Genomic DNA, 6,153 nt, shown 5'->3' with positions numbered 1-6,153 from the left:
CAATATTGAGGTCGGAGACGCTTTCCCTTCTTATCCATTGGAGCTTTAAATGGTTCTTCCAAAGCAATCCATTGGTTCCAATTCATTTGGAACCACATCTCCATGCGCTTCCTCCAATAGTCGAAGTCCTCACGCTCGTATGGAGGTGGGATTCGAATGTCCCATCTGTTGGCACTACTTAGAATTTTGTTCTATTTTCCCTGTACAAAAAATTTGTAAAAGCACAAAACTTTTCCTAGCAACCCATGTGCTTTTTAGAAGTTAAACTTGGATTGCAAACGAAACTTAACATTATTAATCCAAGTTCATGTTGGGTTCTTCGAGCCGCGAAAACCACTTTTTCGCATCGCGGAAACCCCGAAGGACCCAAAGCCGTAGATCCGTGCAAAGATTCGTATAAAAATTCGAAAAACTATTTCTTGTACGAGTTCAAAAACTGATCTACTACTTAGATCTATGAGGAAAAAGTGTTTACCCTTGATGCGATGCCCTTCGCGTTCCCGCTCGTCCAAATGATGCCGGATCTCAAGACCGTCAAGCGCTGGTCCTCTAGAAGTATCCACACGGACACACTAGATGGAGATGACCAAAAACCAAGGTGTGCTAGCACCTATGTGGTTCGGCCAAGGGAGGAGAGGGAGAGGGAGAGCTTGAGAGGGAGAGGGAGGAAGATGCACACAAGTGAATGGAAAAATGAATTTTTTTCACCCAAAAACCAAGTGGCCGGCCACATTTCAAAATACACATTAATTGCATTAATTGCAATTAATATGAAACCATAAAATCACATTAATTGCATTAATTGCAATTAATATGAAACCATTAAGAGAGTGACTTTGTTACTTCCATGAGGTGGCACCCATGATGATGTGGAACATCATTATTGGTCCACCTAATGCCAACTCACCAATGAGGTGGCAAAAAGGTCAAGTCAAAATTGACCTTTGGTCTTCCTTCTCAAGTTAAGTCAAACTTGACTCAATCTCTACCATGGTGGATCTAATCCAACCATTTGATTCGAGCCAACTTAATATAATGAATCTAATTCATTAAATTAAATTGATTCAATGAGTCAAAATCTAAATTAGACTCATTTAACACATGAATCAACTTGAGTCGAACTCAAGTTAGCCCAATTAGGATTACTCTTAATCCAATTTGATTCATCAAATGAATCTAATCCTCTTGGTTCATCATATGAACCTAATCTCCACCTAATTGTCCTAAGTGTGTGACCCTATAGGTTCTTGTAACGTTGGCAATGCCCTAAACCCATTTAGGAGCATAAGTAATGAGCGGTATCTAGCAACACATCATTACTACCCAAGTTACAAGAATGTCGAGATCCGACATCACCTTGTGACTACCAATTGTGACTACTCACAAAATAATGACAAGTGTCCTTTTATCCTAGACATCTAGATTGATCAATGTGAGGCATAGACCGTGTCATCCTCTAATCAATCTAAATCTTGAACTCCAAGTTAGACTCACTTGATCAAATGAGCTCAACATCTAATGTTGACTCATTTGGGCATGGCCATGCACTTAGTGGTCTCACTCTATCAAGAATACCGATGTCGCTCCCGTCATATAGGAGGGATAGATTCCATCTACATCACTCACATCCCTCTACATAATTCATTATATACCCAGTAATCGCCTTTATAGTCCACCCAGTTACGGGTGACGTTTGACGAAACTAAAGTACATAACTCCTTATGTAGGGATCCATGGTGACTTCAGGTCTAAGGACTAATAGTCATACTAATAGCCACATGAGAAAGTATATGACACTCATATAACGATCCATGATACTTTCTCATGGCGGGTCATTCAGTATACATTCTCCAATATATACCCATATGTCAACTTGATATCTCCATATCCATGACTTGTGAGATCAAGTCATCGAGTTGACCTACATGCTAGTCTTATTGCATTAACATCGTCCCTGAATGTTAATACTCGACTAGGAATGATTAAGAGTAGTGTTCCCTATATCATCTCACTATCGATTCAACTAATCGATTGATATAGGTACGAACCTTCTACTCAAGGACCCTATTATACTTAGTCTATTTGGCACTAATATAAATAAGTATAATAACCAAACAAATGCCTTTATTGATATACAAGAATATGATATACATGAGTCCATACAATCATCAAATGATTGGCTCTAGGGCTCTAACTAACAGTTCAACCCTTGTGTTCATCAGAAGTTAAACCATATTACAGAAGTTGATTAAATATCTATTTCAAGGATTGACTTTCAAATCGTTGGCAAGGTACTCGGCCTTTTTGGGTATGGGATCATCCCCACTCCCTAGTCAAAGCCTTTCAAAGAAATTAAATATTTAAACTCCTTACAATAAACCCTAGGTTGAACTATAGAAACCTCAATCAAAGCACAAGATCACTAGCCTCTTGTGTTAGTACTTCAGGATCCATACAAAGGAAAAATAAACTAGTACAAAGCAGAAACAATTAACTAGTTATACCTTTCTTTGTATCTTAAAGATCTCTTGATCTTCTGCTATATTCTTCTCCTCCTCTTGGACATCATGTGGGCGGCGATCTTCCAAGACAAGACCACCCGAACCACTTCTTTGCCTCCAAGACTTTCGGCCACCAAGGGATGCTTGAATAAGGAGCCTCCTTCTCTTCTTCTTCTCCTCCAAGTAACCGACCACAAGAAGATGGAGCCTCTTGATGCTGTTGGTCCTTGGTAAAGGAAACAAGGGGAGAATAGAAAGGGAAGAGGGCCGACCAAAACAAGGATTAAAAGAAGAGACTTAGGTTGTGTTATTCCATAAGGTACCATCTACCTCTCTTTTATAATCCTTGGTGAATGCAAAAAAAGAAAGTTTTAAAAATCTTCCTTTTAATTATGTCTGACCGGCCCTTGTTTGGACAACCATTAAGGAAAAATTTTAAATTAAAATCTCCCTTTTAAACCATTGTGGATGACTAAAAAAAGGAAAGATTTTAAAATTAAAATATCTCTTTTAAATCCCTTTGTGGATGACTATAAAAGGAAAGTTTTTTTAAAAAAAATTAAAATCTCTCTTTTAAATCCCTTGGAGGATGACTATAAAAGGAAAGAATTTAAAAATTAAAACTCTCTTTTAATTCCTTATGGCTAACCCCTTGCTTGGGCACCAAGCAAGGCTTGGCCGGCCATCTCTTGGGCTCCAAGCAAAGCTTGGCCGACCCCTTGCTTGAGCACCAAGCAAGGATGTGGCTGACCCATTACTTGGGTAAGAAGTGGACTTGGTTGGATACAAAGTTTTTTATAAAGAGGCTACAACAGGGACCTAGAGGAGGAATTAGTTTTGGCCTCCTCATGGACTTGGGCTTCCCTTGCTCAGTCCGAACACCTAACTCAAGTCCATCAATAATAACCCATACCACTAAAGGTATATTATTGAACTACCGCACAAATCCTATATTACAGTATGGACTCCTTCTTATCATGAGAGTGTTAATATTCTTGTGTTTAAGATATCGAATGTCCATTAATTAAATGAGTTACTGAAAACTCATTTAATTAACATCTAACTTCAAGAGTAGTACCACTTGTTGGTGCGGGAAGCATCCGACGATCGAACCCAAGTTTTGATAATGGTAAAGGAATCAAAGTTAAGCTTATTTGTGATCTAATATGTCTGATGGAGATTGCAGGAAACTTCTAAGTGTTCTTAGGCAAAAGTCCTAGCTACAGTTAGGCAAGGTGAAAATCCTAAGGGGTGGTAACCTTAGGTCCTAGGGGGTGGTAACCCTAGGTGGACGGAAACCCTAAGGGGTGGCAACCTTAGGTCCTAGGGGGTGGTAACCCTAGGTGGAGGAAAATCCTAAGGGGGGGCAACCTTAGGTCCTAGGGGGAGGTAACCCTAGGTGGATAAAAACCCTAGGGGGCGATAACCCTAGGTCCTAGGGGGTGGTAACTCTAGGCAAAAAGTCCAGTTGGTCTGGAGGACCGCACTGGCGTCAGGTAATCTCTCCTGAGGGGAGTAGGTGAGGGCGCATTCCCCGGAAGAGGGAACAATAGGCGTTGGTTCGACCTAGGGTTTCCGGTCGAAAATTCGAAGTCAGAACCGGACAGTCCAAAGACTGTCAATTTATTTACTTAGATATTCTGCTATATTCTAACTCTATTTTGTAGGAGAAGAGTACTAACAGTTTCTGTGCAGGGTCAGAATTGACTGGGATTAGTCGACCAAACCAGGTAATCGGTTGACCGAAGCCCCCAAGTCGCAGATCAGATGTCCAGTGAGTGGATCGGGCTCGACCAGAGGATCAGTCGACCGAACCTGGGGATCGATCGACTGGACCGAGGATAAGGCTTGACCAGATTTAAGCTAAGCGAGCGGATCGGGCGGATCAGATGAGGAGGAGATCGCCTGATCGGTCAACCGAACCGGGGATCGGTCGACTGATCCGCCTCGAGTCAAAGCTGATCCTAGATTTCGAGGATCTGGATCAGATCTACATAGGCTATAAAAAGGAGCCTCGGGAAACAGCCTGAGGATCAATCTCGAACAAAACAACTGGTACTTTTGAGCACTCTCCGAACGCTTCCACCACGCGCTGCTACTCTGACAACTGATGACTCCATTCTTCAAATCTTTTGTACTATTGATATCACATTTCTTTATTCAGCACTTGTATTTGAAATTGTAAAAGACTTACGAATTGATAGTGATTACCCACCGAAAGTGATCTACGATCGCGGGCCTTGGAGTAGGAGTCGCCCTAGGCTCTGAACCAAGTAAATCTTGGTCTTCTTGTGTGTGTATTTTTTTCTTTCCGCTGTGTTACTTGAATTTTTTGAATATGAGACTTGTGAAAACCACGAGCACTATTCACCCCCTTTAGTGCTTTCGATCCAACAATTGGTATCAGAGCGAGATAGCTTTGATCTGGTGCAACCACTAATCAAGCAAGTTTTTCGTGGTGTTTTTCAATTTTCAGATTCAATTGGAATTAGTACTATTGCTATATTCCAATTTTTTTTGATTGAGTTAATTTTTGCTCAAAGTTGGTGCAATACCACTCAAGTTCGTTTTTCTTTTATAATACATCTCGCACTACTAATCCGGGATCAAGTCCTGGGATATTCTTCTTGTTTGTTTTCTTTATGTGTATATTCTCTAAATGGCCCAACAAGAAGGCTATAGCACTGTCCGTTCCCCGCTCTTCACTGGAGAGGACTTCGGATACTGGAAGGGCAGAATGGAGAATTTTTTGAAGATCCAGTTTGAGATCCCAAACCCTAAACCCTAAACCCTAAACCCTAAACCCAAATGCCAGAGCAACTTGCACCCTCCAGTGTGGACTAACAAAAGAGGAGCTCAACCACGTCGAACCTTTCTCCAGTGCCAAGGAATTGTGGGAGAAGCTGATCGAGCTTCATGAAGGAACATCCGACACCAAGGTAAGAAAAAGAGACTTAATATTTAATAAGTTATATAATATTAAATTGCAGGAAGGTGAGATGGCTACCCAACTCCATGCCTAGATACAAGATCTACTCAACGGGCTACATGTGATCGGACAAAACGTAGACAACAGGGATGTAATCAGGTATTCCTTAAACGCCTTTCCGAGGAATACCTTGTGGGCATCCATGGTAAATGCCTACAAGGTCTCTAAGGACCTTTCTGTTATTAAATTAGATGAATTGTTTGCTGAGTTTGAACTTCATGAACAGATTAACTCACGTCCGACCGAGAAAGGTTTAGCTTTGATTGCAGGTATAGGAAAAGCACGCGAGTCTAAATCAAAGCACAGAACTGAACCGGAGTTAGAAGAAGAACCAGATTCAGTCAACGACGATGATGAACTCGCTGCCGAACTCGTCAACTTGGTGAGGAAGCTCTACAAGAAAAAGAAAAGATTCAACAAGAAGGACCTCAAAAAGGCAATTCAATCTAAGGAGGCCCAAGCAAAGGTAAAGTTCGAGGTGACATGCTACGGGTGCAATCAGAAGGGGCACATCAAGGCAAACTGCCCGAACCAGAAGGATCCGAAGAAACCAAGAAGGAAGAAGGCCCTGAAGGCGATGTGGGACGAGTCTTCTTTCGATGAATCTGATGACGAAGAACTCGAGAAGGCAAGCTTGCTCGCGTTGACAGCCCGGTACTACAC

The sequence above is a fragment of the Zingiber officinale genome, chromosome 3A (assembly GCF_018446385.1).
Source record: "Zingiber officinale cultivar Zhangliang chromosome 3A, Zo_v1.1, whole genome shotgun sequence".
NCBI lineage: Eukaryota > Viridiplantae > Streptophyta > Magnoliopsida > Zingiberales > Zingiberaceae > Zingiber > Zingiber officinale.
This window is presented reverse-complemented; position numbering follows the sequence as displayed.